Below are 22,580 nucleotides of genomic sequence, written 5' to 3'. Positions count from 1 at the left end.
TAGCTTTAAAATGCATTGAGCATGCCAAAACCGTGACAATAGCTGCTATCTATGTAAATAATTCAATTATGTTAAAGTTTGTTAGTCTGGGACTCGTCATTTAAGATCTCAATTTTTACATGACATTCTTATAAATTAATAAATTCTTTGAATGACCGTTTAAAAGCATTACCGAAACTTATAGTGGTAATGCATGAACTATACTAAAATACCTGTACTATATTATGATTGTTAAATGTTTGGAGATTTATTTAAAAAAAAATACTTTGCTGTAATAAGAAAAAAAAACCCAACAAATTTTATTGTGTTTGAATGAAATCAAAAGACAAATTGGTTTTTAAAAATTGCGTTAAGTATTAAACTTTGATAAATTATCTAATATCAAATTAATTAATTAGACACAAATAACGCTGTCCATTTATTTTCAGTCGCACTGTAGATGGTTACTGCTTGTCTAAATATATTTTATTATTTGATTTTCACCAGACAGGGACATTTTAACCCTCTCCTTACCGGTCATTTTCAGAACTTTCCCCAATACACCTAAAACAAAAATATATTTTTCTTACTCAACAATTATATTCTAAACATAATATTATCCTTACAAATTGAGTCCTACAAACGGTTTCAAGGTTTTATAGCGATAACAAAAAAATATTCAAATTTTGTGATGTAAAATTGAAATCAGAATGAGAAATTATTGGTTTTATCGTAACGAATGTGACGATTTTCCTATCGTTGGTAAGGAAAGGGTTAATTCTACACATCTATCTAGCAGGATATAAACGGCCTTGGGATCAAATCCTCTGGGTGAGCACAGTTGCAGTCCTAGAGCCCTCTAAGGTTCAGACGGAATATGTCAGTAAAGCAGTAATCAGGCTCTTGCGACATCAAAACTATAGGGAATGAGATTAGCGGAAGAGTAGCGTCCATTGATTGGACGTCACCGGCGGAAAAGTTATTAGAGAAAGAACGTCATTTTGGTTGTGCGCATGCGTCTCTCGTCCTCGCTTCCGGTGAAAGCGGCATGAGACACTTCACAGAAAGCGAGGACGAGAGAGACGCATGCGCAAAACCATTTTGACGTTCTCTCTGTAAGGTGACGTCCAATCAAGGGACGCTACTCTTCCGCTAATCTCATTCCCTATACTTTACAAACACAACACATTAAAACTATACTTTACAAACACAACAAAACAAAACTATACTTTACAAACACAACACAACAAAACTATACTTTACAAACACAACACAGCAAAACTATACTTTACAAACACAACACAGCGTTATGGAATTTATTTACAGGACATTCAAATCCGATTGAGCATCGATATTATCTTTAAGTGCATTTCGTTAAGACGAATACATCAAATTGTAGGTCATTTGAAAATATTGCTTTTGCTTTGTACATCATCATCCTCCATCGTGGCTTGTACTCTTGAGCACGTTGCCGGTCAGCTGTCTCCACGAATCACTATCCTCTGCGGTGCGCATTGTACATGTATTACTGTTAATATACCTGATAATGGTGATACATGACACAACATGAGTAGAAAATATCTCTATATTATTATTTATCTCAGCACATTGAACTCTCACACAAAGGTGGATAACAAGTATAGAGGGGAAAACCGAACGTTTCAGAACACAAGAGAGTCGTAAATAAGGCTGACCTTGAATTTTACATAAAATATTTAAAACAAATCTGAGATGATAATCGAATGATTTTGTAAAGATAAATAAATAAAATTAGGCGTCAGGAAAATACGATTCCTCGGATTCGACTTTCCCATTTAAACTCATTTCTCTTTTAATAAAATTAAAATATTAGATACAATTTTCCTTATAGAAAATGCGTATCCTTTCTGCAATTCGATAATTCTAATATCAATGATGCTGTAGTTAGGGACATTCGAAAAAAAGTGGATTTAAATTTCATGTTTTTAACCCGTCGCTTAGTGCAATCAAATATCTACAACATATCATTTCCATATCCATTTCAATTACGTAATGAGCATGGCTTAACCTAACACTTATTGACCCCATCGGCATGTTCAATGACCATTGTGATCTATCGACCCCGGTAAAGGCAATTGAGTGCAGATATTATACACAACATCAAATAGAATGTCTAGAGTAAAACTGCTCCTTGTTGAATGTCGAGAACTCCAGAGTGATTATCATGAATTGCTGAGAAGCCTTTGTCTTGAAGCATAATATTATACTTTTTATATTGCATTTGGATAATGATTCCTAGAATAAAAGTATTACGTTATCCTTTTGGCTTGTGCTTCCTATGCATTACTTGTTGTTGTTGCTATTGCTCTTTTATTTGTTGTTGTTGTTGTTGTTGTTGTTGTTGTTGTTGTTCTTATTCTTCATCATCATCATCATCATCATCATCATCATCATCATCATCATCATCATCATCATCATCATCATCATCATCATCATCTTCTTCTTCTTCTTCTTCTTCTTCTTCTTCTTCCTCTTCCTCCGCTTTTTCTTTTGCTGTTTTTCCCTTCTTTTCCCTCTTCCTCTTCTTTTTTTACCTGTCTATCTGCAACAACAACAACAACAACAACAACAACAACAACAACAACAACAACAACAACAACACCAGGAACAACAACAACTGCTTACCTCTACCACTAATAATTGTAATTTTTATCATTTTTAACGTTGCAGAATAAAATGTTTGTTATACGCCATCTTAGTAATCCTTTACATTAAAAAAAATTCCGACCTTTGTAAAGAAGAATTTCTTTTGAACCCACTGTTGACAGTTGACAGAGTTTCACACTAAGATAACGAAATATTGATAAGGAAGTAAATCATCTGGAAAAAAAATCCCACTTCGTCGGATGTCAAGCGAATTACGACTAAGCAAACAGTGAGCAAGTGTCAGTGAAGCCAAATATTTCATTACACAGAACTTTGACCAGTTAACTGTCGTAACCTGGAAAAACATTAATTTAAAATTTGGTCAGAAAACTCTTTCTTCAAAAATCTATCGATTTAAATAACTCTCATCTTGACAAAAACTATCAAACCTGGGACTTGAGAATTTTTGCCAAGATGAGGGTTATTTAAATCGATAGATTTTAGAAGGACGAGTTTTCTGGTCAAATTTTAAAATACGTATTTTTCCAGAGCACGTCAGTTAACTAGTTAAAATAAAGATGAAAAGGATCGTATTTAACATTCTCAAACAGGCAACTACTCAAAACTCATCCGATTTCAATATTGGATTTCAAATGCCATACCAAATGAAGTAAATACAATAAATATAAGTTACGAAAGCAGCAGAACTCATTTTAGTCAGACATAATTAAATTGGAAGAAAAGATCAGTAGCGATAATGATATTTGTGTCAACTTCAATCTTGTCAGAAAAGCTTGGTTACAGGTCGATATTTCTTGTTTTCTTTTTCCATCGTTACAAAATATTCTACGGTTATCCCGTTTTCTGTTTAATATTAATAAATTGAGCTTTTTTATATAGCGCAATATCCACTGAAAGTGCTCAAAGTGCTTTACAAAGGGTCCCTGCGGGACATGATGCCTGTTAGGCGATATTACAATTTTTCGGACAGAGACAACGCTATTAACGGCCAAGTACTCACTTTACACCTGAGTACGGTGAGAGAATGTGAGTAAAGAGCCTTTTCCAAGGACTCATCTATGCGCCGAGCGAGGCTCGAACCCAGGACCTTCCGATCGGAAAGCGAGTGTCATACCACTAGACCACATAGCCGCATAAATGCTCCTGGTACGATCACTGGTTTACAATCTACGACGTAGATGCTAATAATAATTGTTTAAAAGAAACTGAACACAATGGTAGGATTGTAATGAATAATACAATAACAATTAACCTGTCTGTATTTATTCCCATTGAAAAATATATCTTGATGGCATCAATCATTTTGTTTAAAATTAAATGCTTTAACTTCAAAAACCCTGTTTTTTGGTGGTTTTTTTTTTGTTTATTCAACTTAATAACGCCACTACCACATTACCTCATTCATCTGTAGTGTTTTATTCATCCTGTTTTGTCGATTAATGGGAAACCCGAAACGTTCATTTGGTCTGTTTTTGTAATTAAATTGAAGCTGACATTCAATTACACATTGTTATTTATTACGTCAACCAGTGGCACCTGAGACTTGTAGACGATGTCTCAAGTAGAGATTCCAACAACCCTTCTCGCCCTGTCAAACTGTACTTGCTACATACACACAACCGGAAAAACTGCCTCCCAAGGTTAACATTTACATACTACAAATCCGATTTAGCATTGGTATTATCTTTAAATGCATTTCGTTAAGACGAGTACAGCAAATTGTAGATCATTTGACAATATTGCTATTGCGTTGTAAATGTATTACTGTTAATGTACCTGATAGAGTGGAAAACCGGACGTTTCAGGATGATATGACATAAACGAAAATCTGAACGTATAAAAATATAGTGATTAAAATTAGGGGCAGTGCTTGAAAAAAGAAGAAACAAAAATTAAAAGTGACAATATTCGAAACCATAATACAAATGGAGTAATCTGTATTTTACGTAGTTAACGTTATTAACATTAACCTTATGCATTATCCCATAATATGGCCAAAAAATTGAGCTTTTATGTAGCGCAATATTCTCTAAATGTGCTCAAAGCGCTTTACAAGAGGTCCCTGGCCACAGCATCATTTAACATTTAGGACGGGACATGACACCTGTTAGGCGATGATACAGTTTTTTTTTCGGACAGAGAAAACGCTGGTAACGGCCAGGTACTCATTTTACACCGGAGTACGTGAGAGAATGCGAGTAAAGAGCCTTCTCCAAGGACTCAACTATGCGCCGAGCGAGGCTCGAGCCCAGGACCTTCCGATCCGAAAGCGAGTGTCATACCACTAGACCACACAGCCGCATTATCCCATAATATGGTCAAAGAAACTCATGAAGTCATACCACTTCAATAGACGGTTAATTATTACATTTTTTTTTCGGACAGAGACAACTCTGTTAACGGCCAGGTACTCTTTTTAAACCTGAGTATAGTGAGAGAATGTGAGTAAATAGCCTTTTCCAAGGACTCAACAATGCGCCGATAGCGAGTGTCATACCACAAGACCACATAGCCAGTGCATATGGAACCAATGCATAAATTATCAGGACAAGTGGCCAGAAATCTCGCCCTTCAAATCAATCGATTTAAATCAATCGAAGCCTCAGGCCACCCGTGAGGGTATTTGACAATATGAGGATAATTTTAATCGATCGATATTATAGGGACGAGTTTTCTGGCCAAATTTGAAATACGCGATTTCCAGAGTACAACAGTTAACTAACTAATTAATATTTTACAGTTGGCTGTGTAATTTTGCTCTAATGTCTCATAAACGTTATGTTCGATTTGTGCGATGTTTTTTTTTAATAAACAGTACTTATGAGAAAAGCTTAGAGTTAAAGTTCAACACATCTATTTGGATTGATTGATAATTCTATTCGTATAAGCTAAGACAACCGATAATCTATCTTTTTGTAGCCAAGTGGCCCTATTAAAAGTCATTGTAATCTTCTACGACTGGCATCCGCTGATACACAACATTCGGTGTTGGAAATTTTTAAGATAAGAGGGCAAGAATCCTTTAACTGCATCCCTCAAATCATTTCCACTTTTGTATTTGTTATATTATTAAAAGAGAAAAGAAGTTCCCTTAAGATGTTATTCTTCTCGTCGCATGCATTTTAATATTAAATTTTTATTTTAAAAAAAAACAAAAAAAACAAAAAACAAACAACAAACATAAAAAAAACACGAACCATCCAAATAAAACCAAAAACAGGCACGTCCGATTTATTTGATGTATTTCAGATACGACGTTATTTACGGCTTCAATATTCTATAAAGCTGTCACTGAACCGACGTTTGGCTTTCATTTTGCTCTTGTAATTTATTTTTTTTTGGCCAAATTTAGAGAGAAATATAAACCCACATCGCTATTTTCGTTGTATTGCACACATCATAATATGCCATTTAATTCAAGACACATCAAAAGAGTAACCTCCCTTCTAAATGACATTGGCTTGACGAAAGAAAAAAATGATATCATGTCTCCGAAACATTTTTGAGACATTTATTTTGAGGCAATAAAAAGATATATAGAAAAAAGAGAGAGAGAGAGAGAGAGAGAGAGAGAGAGAGAGAAAGAAAGAAAGAAAGAAAGAAAGAGAGGAGAGATGGAGAGAGGCAGACAGACAGATAATGGATGGATAGATAGATAGACAGTGGAAGAGATAAAGCAATATTACATATTAATATCATGAAATTTTTATCAATTTATTCATTTACCAATCTATTCAAAATCAATTCAGCTATTGTGAAGAATTGAGCGCCTTTGGTTTTATTGCAGCCAGTTTTGGTGCCAATAAATATGATATTTGTTATTGGAAATAAACATAATATATAGGGCTAGCATAAAAAGGAAATGAATCTCAATGCCAGAGAGGTAGACTGCTGTGGATGGTCATTCATCCCGTATGTTTGCTGTCTGTCTACAGTTTTTGTCACGCACTAAATGACAATAATAAATGAAGAGGGAATGCCTTTCATACCGATGCATAGATTTGCCTTATATGAATAATTCACTATTCATCACACAATGTTTATATTCATTGCCGAGAGTTTTGTAGGCATTTATAATATGATTCATTAGTAACAGTTGCAATGGTTGTCGATTCACGGAAGGTAAATAAAGTTAAATTCCCATAATATTGATTAAAAGGGAGACAGCGTGGTATAGAAGTATGGTTTTTGCTTTGTCCCCGGATGAAACCGAGTTCGAATCCCCGACCTTAAGCAACTCACTTCACGCTAGCTCGCTTTGCGACGCTGTACTGCGGCAAATACTTGGGATATTACAATCTTCAGTTGGAATAGGTCCTAAATACAAGTTTACCCTTTGGGGTGGGTTAAAGGGATTCTATTATTATTTAATAATCAGTTTGTTAAGAAAAAAGTAAATAGATATTATCTACCTAGTGAGCTTCCGTTTGTGTACAACAAAACACGGATTTTGGATGAGTGAAAAAGCACATCAAAGAATATATTATGCCTAGAGTCTACCCTTTTTTGCGTACTCACAGTTTGTCCCTTTGAAAGGTTGATCAACACGCACGGTGATCAAAGCGGTGCATATGGAACTAATGCATAAATTATCAGGACAAAGGGGCAGAACAACAAATATTGGGTGCTGACCAAATAGATTCTTACGAATGTCTGTAAACTGGCTGTTAACGATTTTGGTGATTGTTTGTTGTGATGGTGGTGGTGATGGAGGTAATTTTTGTTATTGCAGGCGGATGTGATTGTGATGGTGATGATGATGATGATGATGATGATGGTGGTGGTGGTGGTGGTGGTGGTAGCGGTGATAGTGGTGGCGGTGGTGGTGGTGGTGATGGTGATGGTGGTGGTGGTCATGGAGGTAATTGTTGTTGTTGTTGATGGTGATGTTGGTGTTGGTGGTGGAGGTGGTGGTGGTGATGTTTGTGCTGGTTGTGTGTAGGTGGAGGATAACGCGGTGGTGGTGATTGTGATGGTGGAGGTTGTTTTCTTGTGATGGTGATGGGGGTGATTGTGATGATGATAATGATGATGATGATGATGATGATGATGATGATGATGATGATGATGATGATGATGATGATGATGATTATTATGATTGCGATGGTAGTGATTGTCGTAGTGGTGGTGGTGTTTGCGATGATGTGAGTAGAAGGGGGATGCTAAAGTGTCTGCAATCGATTTTTATGCTCATACCTGATCAACGTGATAGTATTTAGGTATGAATGAAGGACGGTGTGAATGAACTACTCATTAGGAGATAAACTTGAAGATATATAGTGTAGTTAAAGCTATAGATAAATGGATTAATAGATTAAGAGAGATAGATGGAACAAATAAGGGGGTTACTTGAAGTGAGAGCAGGATAACGCAGAGAGAAGTAGATGCAGAGAATGACGTGTATGGATATATATATATATATATATATATATATATATATATATATATATATATATATAGAGAGAGAGAGAGAGAGAGAGAGAGAGAGAGAAGAGGAGAAAAGAAGAGATAAAGAGGTAGTGACAGAAAAATAGAAAAGGGAAAAGAGAGAAAGGGATAAGAGAAGAAGAAGAAAAAAAAAAAAGGGGGGGGGGGGCGTGAGAGAAAGGTAGACAGAAAGGAGAAAGAGAGATAAAGAGCTATAGACATAGAGAGAGAGAGATTGAGAGAGAGAGAAAGAGAGAGAGAGAAAGAGAGAGAGAGAGAGGGGGAGGGAGAGAGAGAGAGAGAGAGAGAGAGAGAGAGAGAGAGAGCGAGAGAGAGAGAGAGAGCGACACAAATATAGTGCAGCACACACACAGTGCAAGAGAGAGAGAGAATTGATTGGTTATTTTGCCAATGTGGGTACTCATATCAAAGTCGTCTCATCGTTAGGCCATGTGGGAATTCCCAGTACAGATTTTTATCAGTTCCCCAACTTTTGGTAAATAATAAGACACCAATTTTGTAATGGCTCAGGGTGATGAACAAAAATAATATTATAACTTTTCTTGCACCCCCACCCCTCCCCTTCTCCCATGACGTCTTTATCAGTGATGGCAATCAGGGAACGGAGCTGAGAAAATTGAACTGGACTCTTGCTTTGGGTTTTGGCCGTTTTGACACAACTATTAATGACATTTTTATAACGCCTTGCAAATAGACGACGCCTAGTACTGCTTGCAATTTTTTACATAACGTGACCAAAGGCTAGCATTCTAAAACTGACTTACAGAAATTACTATATTATATTAGACTCAGTAATTCGTATGCGTAGCTGTGACCCCTATACTTTGGAAAGACAACTTCCAAGCACCACTGAGCATGATAAATAACCTTTTGGGTGATAATGATAGTAGGTACAGGTTTGTGCTGTGGCATTTTGTTAGGGAAATTTTTCATATAGATCGAAAGGTTAATTGAATTAGATTTTAATGAATACATGGCTCTAGCAGCGACAGATGCAATACGAGTTATTATATAAAGTGGGTACCCAACGCATGAATTAACTTTCAAGATCTATAGGCCTACAGAAATAGTACATAGTGTCATATTAAGGTCATTACACATCTTAAACTGGGTAAAAATCATCGTGATTTTGATGTGCAGATAAATGTCTGTGTTACGATTTGAGGTTTTACAGCGTGACATTTTTGGTAGAGCAATATCAACTAAATATGCAAAAAGCAGTTTATACAGGCTTTATTTTAAAAAAATTAAAATAAAATAAAATAAAACCCCCCTTCATTCATCCCCAAAGGGAAATTTGTCTTCAGGGTCTATTCCAATTGAAGACTGGAATAACCCAGGCGTCAGTCGCAGAGCAGCGCCGCAAAGTGAGCGATGTGACTTGCTCAAGGCCACTCAACGCAGTGGCGGGTGATTGAACTCGGTACCTTTAGTTTAGGAAGCAGTGACCGTACCGCTGAGCCACGGTGCCCCTATCGATTTCAGGTTTCATACCGTGACATTTTTTGTTGAGCAATATCAACTTAATATGCAAAAAAGCGGTTTTATACGGGCTTTATAAACTGGAAAGAGATTGAAGAAGTTCTAAGCAAAGACACCACCCGCCTGAAACAATATTTTGATAGATGGTACCTAAAAATGAATGCCACCAAATCAGTATCCACAAACTTCCACTTGAATAATCAAGAGGCAACAAGAGAACTGAAGATCACAGCCGGTAACTCAATACTACCCCCAGACCCCAATCCTAAATACCTTGGCATTACATTGGACAGACAACTAAACTATCGCAAACACATTGAAGGAACAGCAAATAAAATCGCAAAAAGAAACAGCCTGGTGAGAAAACTCGCAACTACCACCTGGGGAGCCTCACCGCAGGTGCTGAAAACGTCTGCTTGGGCACTGTGCTATAGTGTGGGAGAATACTGTGCCCCTGTTTGGATGAGGAGCCCACATGTAAATCGCATTGACATCCGATTAAGAGAATCAATGAGAATTATAACAGGATGTCTCAAGTCAAATCCAACTCAGTGGCTCCCAACACTGAGCGGCATTGCACCATCAAGTTTAAGACGACAAGATGCTAATCAAAGGATGCATGCAAGAACTGACGAAGCCACAGACAACATTCCCATAAAATCAATCGTAAAGGGGGCACCTTCAACAACTAGACTTACATCGAGAAGACCTTTCCACCTAACAAAAATGGCAGACTTCAGTGTTGAGGAAAACTGGAGAGAAATGTGGAACAGGGAAACACCAAAAGGAGGAAACATAATTAAAGATCCAACCAAAAGAGTGCCTGCATTCAATAACGCCAGGAAATACTGGATTTCCTCAAACCGCCTCCTAACTGCACATGGCAGAACTGCATCAAACATGTGCAGATGGAAACTTGGAAACAGTGATACCTGCCAGAAATGTCAGGCAGCTCCAGAGACCAGCGATCACATTGTCCTCCACTGTCCAGTCACTAAACTTGAAGGTGGCTACGAAACCATCCTTAGGGCGGAGGAAGACTTTAGAAGCTGGGTTGACGAAATACATTTGGAGGTGTAGCCATACGCTACCACTACTACTACGGGCTTTATAGTTAGCAGTGTAACTGAGTGAGCAACAAGTAGGCCACGGCAATACTTCTTATTAGTATGATGAGACGGTATTAGTGAAAAGCCTTTTTAATGGAAAATCTTTGCACCGCCTACAGGGGATCTCAAACCAAATCCTACAAGTTTCAACCAAAATGCCATCACTCCACAAATCCGCTCTTTTTTGTTTGCAGGGTTAAACTGGAGACAATGCTTGCATTGATTGTTGTAAATAATGGGGTTTGTTACAGATGTGTGGATTAGTGTGTGTGTGTTACAGATATGTGGATTAGTGTGTGTGTGTGTGTGTGTGTGTGTTACAGATGTGTCGATTAGTGTGTGTGTGTGTTACAGATGTGTCGATTAGTGTGTGTTTCAAAGTGACAATTCAGGTAACTGACACTGGTGTAAGATAATGATCTTCAAAAGTACATATTATGAAACAGTGTCAGACAACGTAAGAAATGAAATACAAGAAAAATAAAGCATACCCCCCAAAAAAATCAGCCTGCCAAGACTGGGAAGCCATCGAGACAGACTGATATTTTTTTGAAAGTGTTTTTTTTTCTTGTATTTTTCTTTCTTGCTTTGTTTGTTTGATACGCACTTGTTTAGATCTTTATCATAGTGTTTCTTTCTGTCACTGGGTTTTGGGCCGAAAACCGACAAATCGACCTTGAAATGCATTCAAATATCTTTATTTTCTTATGAAGTCTGAGTCTGAAAGCTCTGCTCTGTATACAGATCTATCACAAAAAGCTTTTTAGGAAAAATAAATATTAGAAAGCGACCTTGTTTTAATCCTGATCAGTAGAAAATGTGTTGAAATGGATTAAAACATTGTAATATAGTAACATAGTAACATAGTTCATAAATAAAGTTTTTCTTATTTATACTAATTTACAGCAAATGACTAATCCCAAGATGGGTCAGTTATGCTAGCGGCTACCATTCATACTCAAATGGCAATTTTAATCTCCAGGCAATTTTGCCAATTACAATCTCGTCGCAACCGATCTGCTCAGACAAGTATTATACTGCTTTGACCATACACATCGCTTGACAAAGCAACAGTTGACACAGTAATCAATTAATGCCTTTGTATTTTTAGTTAACAGATATCATTTTGTACTGCCGTACTCTTGAAAAAAAAACATATTTTAAAATGTGGCCAGAAAACTCGTCCTTCAAATATCGATCGATTTAAATGACCCTCATCTTGGCAACAAAAACAACAAAAACAAAAATACCCCCCCCCCCCCCCCCCCCCCCCAAAAAAAAAAAAATAGAAAAAATCAACATTGACTTCATCGTTTTCACAAAGCATGTTTTAATGATATTTTAACATTTGTAACATTCAATCCTCTGTGGTTTAACTTAACCAAATCAGCAACACATTTATTGACAATTTTAATTACTGGTACTTCTGTCTGGCATCTTCCTTATTTTTCTCCCTTATTAGTTTAGAAAGTGGAGAACAGACACTGTTATCTATGCCAGCCACACTCAGGTCCCATGAAAATAACAGTGTATTCTCTGAGGCAATATTATTATTATTAACCTCTTTTTTTTTTATTTAGGAGGGCAACATGGATGATTCAAGTTAAATTCCTTTTTGATTGGTGGATTATCTGTCTTTGGTCTAGTCTAAGGACGCCCCGATTAAGGCATACTAATAATGTGATGTTGACGATTATTATTTAGAAAAAAAGCACCAGGAGACAAAGAATCGCTGTACAAAAACACAAAGAAAGAGTCGAATCTGAATCAGACAGTTGTTGCCATATTGATTGGCAAAAACGTTAACTGTTACTTTCTACTCTTGAAGTCTTAGATTAGTATTTCCATTCGCTGACAAAATGATTGTTTTTTACATATTAGAATTTTTACTAAAATTACGACCGATTGAATGACCCCAAACTTGTCTATCAATCTTAAACCAGAGACTTCAAAGAATTTCATGGTTTAAGAATGTTTGTGAAGTGTTGAGAGTCACTTTAACGATCACTAAGAAGTTAAAAGTATTTGGTCAAAAAGTTTTGTAAAAATCAGTTTTAATCAGTTTTTTAAAATCAGTTACTTGAGATCTGTTTTTTGTAATTAAATTGAAGCTTACAATCAATTTCACATTATTATTTATTTATTCGAGCTTCGAGCAGCTACATATATTTACATTGAGTGAACATGGAAGCAGTTTAGTGTATTCTAGAATGTGCCAAATTTGAATGCTGTGAATTAATATCAGGTGTCAACAATCAAAGTCACGCAACGGTTACATGGCCCTTGAAAGGCTACAATAAGTACAAACTTAATAACCTTACAATTTGTTATGCTGTGTTTTTTGTGTTTTTTTTGTGTGGTTATTTTTATGGTTAATCGCATCCCATGCCCTTTCTGAATTTACATATTAACCTCTAAAGAGAAACGTAATTAATGACGAGAGAGAGAAAGATGAGAGATAACGATAGAGAAAGAGAGAGATAGATAGATTGATAGACAGATAATTAGATAGATAGATAGATAGATAGATAGATAGATAGATAGATAGATAGATTGAGAGAGAGAGAGAGAGAGAGAGAGAGAGAGAGAGACCGTGCAATTTTAATTTAAAAAGAATAGAAGTTACTGGAAGGTTTAGTTGCTTCCTGTCCATTTTAAAGCCTAGAAAAGTTGATCTTTTGCATGTTCATTGTGAAAAGCTCATTATTTTTGTTTTAAAGCTGCTTCGGTACAAGTTCCTCAGAAAGAGAGCCAGATTATATGCAAGCATTTATATATTTAATTCTAGAATCTATAATAATTCATTTTGACTACCACACTGATTAGGTATCTTCTCGGCGAGAAAAAGGAGGCAGACATATCACTGAAAACTATCACCCCATATCAGTAACCAGTGGAGTGTTTCAAATTACACATCATTATTTCTAGTCCAATCATGCACTATCATTATGAGAAACAAAACTTGCTATGCCCACAACATAAATTTCGCCAAGGTCATTCTTACAAAACACAGCTTCTAGATCAGATCACTCATACCAAAAAGACCTAATAGACTTTTCAAAGGCATTTGACAAAGGCAGGCACAGCTTACTGGTTCACAAGGTATGCCTTCTATAAATACCAAACAATATTTGACAACTCTCCACATACAGGCAAAGCTCTCGTACCAACTACTTCTTGATATGCGCAATAAATATGTCAAACACAACATATAGGCAACATGGACATGCTATTTCCGTGAACAACAAAGGAATGAAACATTCTGCCAGAATAATGGAGTTGGCACCACGCCATGACCAATTCCTGGATGTTCTGGTCGTATACAACATGGTGCAGTGTTTGTCACCAGCAAGATGGTGTTGGCTGCCCTAACCACGACGATGACGACGACTACGACAACGACGAAGAAGAAGAAGAAGAAGAAGAAAAAAAAAAAAAGAAGAAGAAGAAGAAGAAGAAGAAGAAGAAGAAGAAGAAGAAGAAGAAGAAGAAGAAGAAAAGAAGAATGATTGGTTCGATTCCTGCGGACCCTTGACCTCATTTTGGTATTAATACATCGCCCATTCACCGGGGTCACGAGTGTCCATGGTTCCATCTGAGGATGGAATCGGGTCAGGGGATTATCGTAATATAACTATGTCCCAGTTTTACACCATCTCGACATGCGATAGCCAGCTATATTTTCAGTTCGTGACACTCGCAAACAGAGAGAATTTCAACAACAATTTTGTATAGGACACTCTCATTAATGATTGCTTAATAGTAATAATAATAATAATAATAATAATAATAATAATAATAATATAATAATAATAATAATAATAATAATAATAATAATAATAATAATAATAATTATAATAATAATAATGATATTAATAATAATAATAATAATATTAATAATAATAATAATAATATTATTAATAATAATAATAATAATAATAATAATAATAATAATAATAATAATAATAATAATATAATAATAATAATAATAATAATAATAATAATAATAATAATAATAATAATAATAATAATAATAATAATAATAATAATAATAATGATAACAATAGTGATGATGATAATATAAGGCTGCAATTTCCTAAAATGAAATTAATAACGAAGAATGATTCATACGCAGAACTTTATTTTATCCATACTTACTAGAATTTTATTGCAACTTTAATCCAACTAAAATTACAAACAGGATTTAAATTAGCCAAAGTGGCATTTTCACTTTTTGAAATACGGATGAGAAGTGGATGATTAGAGGGCATAATATGTTCCCTAGTTAACACGGTAGATCGTGTATTACAAACTGTTTATTTCATCTTAATACCAAATATCTCTAAAACAAACTTCTCCCACCCTCATGACAATCACACTTTTCCCCAAACTAAACTAACAACAAATTGTAATAATCTCATCACTAAAAACAAAAGTTGCTGTTACAGCTTTGATAATAAATGACTTGGATATATAATGAATATTTATCAGCCCCATTCATCTTTCTAACCCTCCCTAAGGCATGGACACATTAACCGAGTCATCATACACTCGCCCATCATAAGTAGAAGGGATGGATGGCTCATGCCAGTCAGCTCCCATACAAATAATAGCATTATTATGATCTGTATTCAGCGTTGTCACTGGGACACAATGCAAATAGAAATAAACATTTTAAAATCAGGAGGGAATACATAATTAGAGGAAACGAGAAGAAAACGATTGTTAACGATGGCCGAGAAGGGTGGGGCGAATTTAATTTGAATGACAAGTAAATGAGTCAAGATAATTTTCTCTCCCTATAATTGGCAAGCTAGCTCAAAAATATTGGACGGATGTCACAATGTATTGCTGCGTCACATTTTAATTATTATGAAGAGGCTAATGGGTATGGTTGATGAAATCTGATATTTACATAAAATAATGATGGCTACAGGCTATTCTCAAAGCATCAATATCTTGTTTACTCTTGAATATACTCTTACGATGTGAATATTGCTATGAGGCCGTTTGCTCTACATGTATTCTCGCGTTACCATGCAAACCCATGGACAATGTTTTGAAATAGTCTTTTTAAAAAGAGACAAGTGTAGATTGTATTCTTTTTCATATTTTCAATATAGATGTGATGAGTTGGGATGAGTTATATAATATTATGGATGATAGAGGAAAACTCTTATTAAAAATTTTAAACAAAAATAGACAAATAAATGCAACACACTGTGTTGTTACACCGACCTCCTTCTGTTTGTCCCCTGTTCAAGTAGTACATTACACCACATGATGATTTCCTCGCGGATTATCATCATCATCATCATCATTGCCTTTTTCACCCTGGGTCATGGTATAGGCCACAGATACACAGTTTCCATCCTTCTCTATCCTGAGCTAACTTTTAAAAATTCGTTCCATGTCTTATCACTTCTCTGTATAACAGTTTCTTTAATTCTTCTCCATATTCCCCGTGGCCTTCCCCTTGATCGAAGCTGCTTGTTTGGCGAAGACGTCATCGGGTCAGCAGAGTCATTTCGGCTTTGTCTGTTGTCCTTCATAAATTCTGTCCTTGCGGCTATTTGACTCAAAAGCTTGACATAGAATATATAAGTTAAAAATACTGACATCTAAGATCATTACCAAAGACCCGACCTTACAATTCTTTTTTTCAAACTTGTGAACAATTGTTTCAAACTTGTATCATATCAAGGAAATATGCAGAAAGGCCTCTCAACAACCATGCGTATTAAAAAGAATAGGAAGGCACATCTCCAATCTTAATAAATTAACAATTTTCCATACGTTTATTTTATCAAATGTTAACTTTTGTCCACATATTTGGTACTTCTGCTCAAGCGCAAATACTAATAAAAAACAAACAAACCTGAAATCATAATTTTAGAATATGCAGACATGGCTGTATCACTGCATACAGAAAAAGTACATATATATATATACATATATATATATATATAATATATATATATATATATATATATATATATATACAACCAATTTATAGAATCACCGGAAACACATAATTGACGGTTTATTAAACACATGTTGTCATAATGTCTCATAAAGGTTTTGTTCTGCTCAGAGTATTTATATATATATATATATATATATATATATATATATATATATATATATATATATATATATATATAAATACTCTGAGCAGAACAAAACCTTTATGAGACATTATGACAACATGTGTTTAATAAACCGTCAATTATGTGTTTCCGGTGATTCTATAAATTGGTTGTCTCAAAAGCAGGTTAAATGCCAAATTTACTTTTGAGCGGCTATATGATCTGGTGGTATGACAGGCGCCTTCGGATCCAAAGGTCCTGGGTTCGAGTTCCGCTCTGAGTATATATTATAGCTGAGCTGCGCTGTCCTTGGAAATTGTTCTTTACTCACATACTCTCGCCATACTCAGGTGTAAAAAGAGTACCTGGCCATTAACAACGTTGTCTCTGTCGGAAAAAAAGTGAAATTTCGCCAAACTAGTGTCTTGTCTCATCCTACATAATATTAGGTGATGCTGTTGAGCACGTTTAGCGGATATTGCGCTATATAAAAGCTCAAATTATTTCCAAGATGTTTTATACAATTATTATTATACACAATATTACAGTAATTTATGCATACACAATCGACATAATAACACGACAGTTAGGATACAACATACAACCCTAAGAAAACAATAAAATGACTGGTCAAGAGGGATGATCTGGACTTAACCCACTTCCTGGTATATCAATGACGGCACTGGAGTATTCTGCCGTACTCTGGACAAACTCATATTTAAAAATTTGGCCAGAAAACTCGTCCTTCAAATATCGATTGATTTAAATGACTCTCACCTTGGCAAAAACTCTCAAACCCGGGACTTCGCCGAAGTCCCGGGTTTCGAGTTTTTGCCAAGATGAGAGTCATTTAAATCGATTGATATTTGAAAGACGAGTTTTCTGGCCAAATTTTCAAATATGAGTTTGTCCAGAGTACGGCAATATTGGTACTTCAGTCTCAATATTGTCTTTTATTCTCCCTTTTTCTCCTAAATGGGATAATGCTGCTATTCCAAAATAAAGCTGTATTTTTTAGCCGTTTGTCTTTAACAAGATACGATAAGATAACAGGATGAAATGAATTATGAAAAATAATTATGAAAAAAAAAATAAATAGATAAAAAAAAAAAAATTAAATTTTTTTTTAAAAAGGTTGATAAAAATCACAAACACAGAAATAAATTAGCAAAAGGGTAAACAAGACAAAACATAAAAGGTCGCCACACTTACACTCACTCGATTTCTTTCTCTCCCCCCCCCCCCCATAGAGAATAGTAGTCTGTGCCTCCCCCCCCCCCCCCCCCCCCCCTTTATCTCTATCTCTTCCTTCCATCTCTTCTCTGTATGTGTTTGTGTGTGTGTGTGTGTGTGTGTGTGTATGTGTGTATGTACCATTAATGTGTGTAAATCATTAGTCAATATAATTTATTGTCGACTTAACAATGAGAGCACAAAGAGCGATGCAACTAACAGTCATAAATCATGTTCAAAACCTCATTTCGGAATTAAACATTTTGTGATGGTTAGTTCTTTTCTTGTGGATTTTTGTTTGATGTCTCTAAATTAAAGAAATTGGACAATCATCATATCTCTTGAGTAAATATAACGAAAAATAATTCTGGACTGTGGGGAGTAGAAAGCCCTTTTAGCATTATCTATCGATCTCCATACATGAAACAGTTTTGATCATGAATGATTTGGGAGTCAAATATGATTAGAGTATACGTTTCACACTCACTTTGTATGTTACTTGTTATGCAAGAGCTGGGCTGTTACCTTCTCCTATTAGGCAATTGTTCATGGCCTTTGGGAGAACTCTTGTATCTTGGGAGATAGGCAATCGAATTAACTCCCATTCATTTCAGAAAAACGAACTTGAAGTCGAATATTAGAGAAGCTACTGCATCAGAGGAATGCAATTATGTTGATTCGAATGCCCTAGCATAGCATGGCATCTGTGTTGGGTTTGTGAATTGAGAATATCGATTTATAATTAATTAATATTGATACCAAAGACATGTTATCAACCGAATGCCAAATCAAGCACGACAACAGTGCCCATTATAATTGGTTTGTATTAGCGTTAACGATATCTATTGCATCTAACATATTAAATTTGACAATTTGTTTTCTTGATAAGAGAGTGTGTATATGGTAAATTGACAGTTATATAAATTAAATAGCAAGCAAAAAAAAATAACAAAAAAAAAAAAACAAAAAAAAAACAAGAAATAAAATAAAACAAAAAAAATGACATGTTGGCACGGGTAAGGAAAATGAAATAGAAATATGGAAAATAGTTGATGCTACAGTGCCAAAGTGGAAGGAAAAATCCAGTGAAATGTGCGTTTTATTCTCATTTACATTGTCATATATATTATATAAGGCACTTTCTGTTAAAAGATGTTAGAAGACAAACAGTATTTTTGTCTATCGAGTTCATGTTTAAGAATCAAGCGAGCCAATCGCAAATTACAGACAAAGGACGAGAGAAACAATCGTAATACACTTGTGAAATGAAATACCCTGGGTATGATCCCCTATTACCACAATTTATAACGTCACCTGATAAGACTCCGTAACATAATGGCCCATTATTGGCATACAGCTCACAGCTCCTCGACTTTTCATTTGAAACAAGAGAATTTCCGATACCATACATAGCAATTTGCCAGTCAATTTGACAGATGTCACTACATAATAACAGAGACAAAACGATTCCCTGGGCGGCCGCCACGGTCTTTACTCTCGTACTTTGACAAAATGCGTTTTCCCATTTTGGCCAGAGAGTTTTTACTTTAAGTATCAATTGATTGAATTTTCCACACAAAACTTATATAAAATTGTGAATTCAAAGAAGTTTCAAGCTTGTAAATCTATTGAGAAGTATACATATAAAATATATATAACATATATACTATATATATACATATATATATATATATATATATATATAGATGTGTGTGTATATATATATATATATATATATATATATATATATATATATATATATATATATATGTGTGTGTGTGTGTGTGTGTGTGTGTGTTATTTTTATTCAATAGATGCTTGAAGAAAAAGATTCTCTCAAAATGAGAAAAAAACGCGTTTTGTTAGAGTCAGGCAGTGTACACATTTGGCTCCCGCTGACTTTGTTCCTTTCATCCTGTCTGGCGATGCCATTTTATTGACCTAGCACCTCCCTGCATTGATCTGATCGGTGACGCTAATAGAAACGAGTATTTAGGTTGTAAATGAGATGATATCCGATCGACGTGGGGCCTAGCCATTCTTGACACGTTGTTGTTGGTTACAAAGCTAAGAGATGCACGATGGCTCTTTACTAAGTATCTTTTCTGTTTTCCCCTTTCATAAAACCAACGGCTCCATTGAGGGGGGGGGGGGGGGGGATGATTGTTGTCTGAGTAGATAACGCGGTGCTCTGTGACCTGGACGAATTATGATCACACTCCCCTCCAATCGTTTTAGAAATATTTAGTTGGACAGAATTATCAATTTCAAGTTTGCTCATTAAAACAAAACATGGGCTGATCTTTATGATTAGGGAAGCTTTTCTTCCTGAATGAAGTCTTTTGGCTATTCGCTATAGGTCCATCTATCCAATTAAAAAGAAAAAAAGATTTCCTTTATTTATCCCATAGGGGAAATTTGTCTCTAGGGCCTATTCCAAGGGAATGCGGAATAACCAAGGCGTCAGCCGCAGTGTAGCGCCGCAATTCAGCTAGTTCGAGATGACTTGCTCAAGGCCACACAGCGCGTGGCGGGTGATCGAACTCGGTACCTTTCGGGTACGAAGCCAAGACCGTACCGCTGAGCCACGATGCCCCCTTATAATAAAAATTCCCCCTTACAATAACATCTGGGTGGATAGAAAACCGATATAAAATGTCAGATTGGTCAAATGGAGGCAGCCTTCCAAAACATGATCAATATTTTTCAAGTCAGAAGCAAATGTCAAACATTAAAATGCTATAATGAACCCATAATGACATGATTATGTGAATCATGGACGCTGAGCAGGCAGATAATAAAGAAAATGGAAGCGGCTGAGTTTCGCGGGGCAGGCGAATGCTGAGTATCCAATGTACAGACAGGAAGACATATATTATATTGAAGTGATGGAGATGGTGGAGTAGGCACGATCCTTGATGAGGACGATAAGAAAGAGACAGGCAAAATTCCATAGACCCTCAACACTTTGGTTGACTTTTCATGAGTAAGGAAACACGTATAAGTGACGTCACTATTTCTTGGAACAGTCTGTGACGCCCTTCGACAAGCGAATATTCACATATAGATAGAATGCGCTTGGCCAAGGAGTTCACAACATTGCCATCCGGAAGTATAACGGACCAACACACAAACTCTGTGTAACCATGAACTTTTATAGTCTGGTTAATACAGTTTAGTGAGAACAACTCACAAACGCGGATGGCAAAAACAATAACAAAGACCTGAGTGGCGTCATCTTTGAACTATCTATAAATTCTTATTTTATTACATCGTAGAAAACTATGATTGGTTTGTATTAGGATTTAGATGTTACTAACATTATATATTACCCCTATAATAGTCCAGTTTGTGTCTGCCTGACTCAGTGATACGGCAGCGACGAAATATGTTGGACGGTTTAGCAAAATGGATGGAGACAAGAAGGAATAACGACACGTTGTAGAAGATACAGGAAAATGTAGAGTGGAGCGCCTTGATCGCCAACTCAGTGAAGCATGGCACAACATTACATAGAAGAATGAACATAATATAAATGAGTACAAAACATACAAATGATCATGCATGAATTTATGTGTATGTGTATGTATGTGTGCATGTGTGTTCGTGCATGCGTGTATGTGTATGTGTGTATGTGTGTGTATGAGAGAGAGAAAGAGAGAGAGAGAGAGAGAGAGAGAGAGAGAGAGAGAGAGCGCTCGCGTCTTTGTATGCGTGTATGTTTAGATTTTACCATATTATAATTATAGTAAAAAGATATGGTTTGTTCATGAAAACATGAAATGTAATGTTGATTACATCCATTCGGTGATATAGCATGACAGGTTTAATGAGTGTATTTAAACTTCTTTATAGCAAAACATCAAAGTTATTATAGCCATGCAGATGCAAACTATCTCTCATCGACAAAGAAGATTTTAATAAATCGGTGTACGTCATGGAGATTGAAAATATAATATTCCATTATCTCGTCTTTTTCACGAAACGTTCACATTATTCTAGAACGTTAATGATTCCCCCCATTATCCGCATTCAGGGAAGGAAGTAACAATGTCATATTATCATTGTTGTTGACATCTTGACGATACTACACTATCGTATTATGAAAAAGAAAGACATTAACAATTGTTGGCTTCGTCAATGTCCCCGGTTTCAGAATTTTTGTCAAGACCAGGGCCATTTTAATCGATAGATATTTGAAGGACAAACTTTCACACCAAGCATTTTGAAATGTTTTTCTTTTTCAGACTACGGTAGACACATTTTCTGCATTAAGAAATAAAAACAAAAGTGACCAGTATCTAACATATTCGACATCCAGATATCTACGTGGTATAAAGACATAGCGCTACAAATATCTGAAAGATTTATATAAGTTCGGAAAAGAGTGGTTGATCTAAAGCTGTGTACTTTGCACAAACTAATTATTACATGTGATTGAGATGGTTTACAGGAATACTATAATGGCATTTCACAAAGTGAATTTTTAAATTATCAAAAACATATGAAAAAGTAATAAAAATACTCACTGCCCTAAGCTCTACGTCATATGAGAAGGAAAACAACTTTGATCGAGTTTTATGCTTCAATAGAA

At 35.6% G+C, this 22,580-nt stretch overlaps 1 protein-coding gene across 8 annotated transcripts in view; it reads right to left on the bottom strand.

Moving 5' to 3' along the window:
• Positions 1-22,580, bottom strand: part of LOC144971022 (protocadherin gamma-A11-like) — a 249,409-nt gene that overhangs the window by 204,559 nt on the left and 22,270 nt on the right. For 3 of the 8 annotated variants that reach the window (XM_078911317.1, XM_078911321.1, XM_078911325.1), the window contains exon 2: positions 22,516-22,580. This exon is cut by the window's right edge and continues 33 nt beyond it. The exons of the other annotated variants lie outside the window; for them this stretch is intronic. The gene's annotated coding sequence lies outside the window, so the exon portion shown is untranslated. The remainder of the gene's footprint in view (positions 1-22,515) is intronic. 8 annotated transcript variants of the gene reach the window in all.

Source organism: Berghia stephanieae, chromosome 4, assembly GCF_034508935.2.
Source record: "Berghia stephanieae isolate SIO BIC M18660-M18661 chromosome 4, UCSD_Bste_1.3, whole genome shotgun sequence".
NCBI lineage: Eukaryota > Metazoa > Mollusca > Gastropoda > Nudibranchia > Aeolidiidae > Berghia > Berghia stephanieae.
The sequence above is the reverse complement of the archived record's forward strand: the minus strand, read 5'-3'. Positions and strand labels throughout refer to the sequence as shown.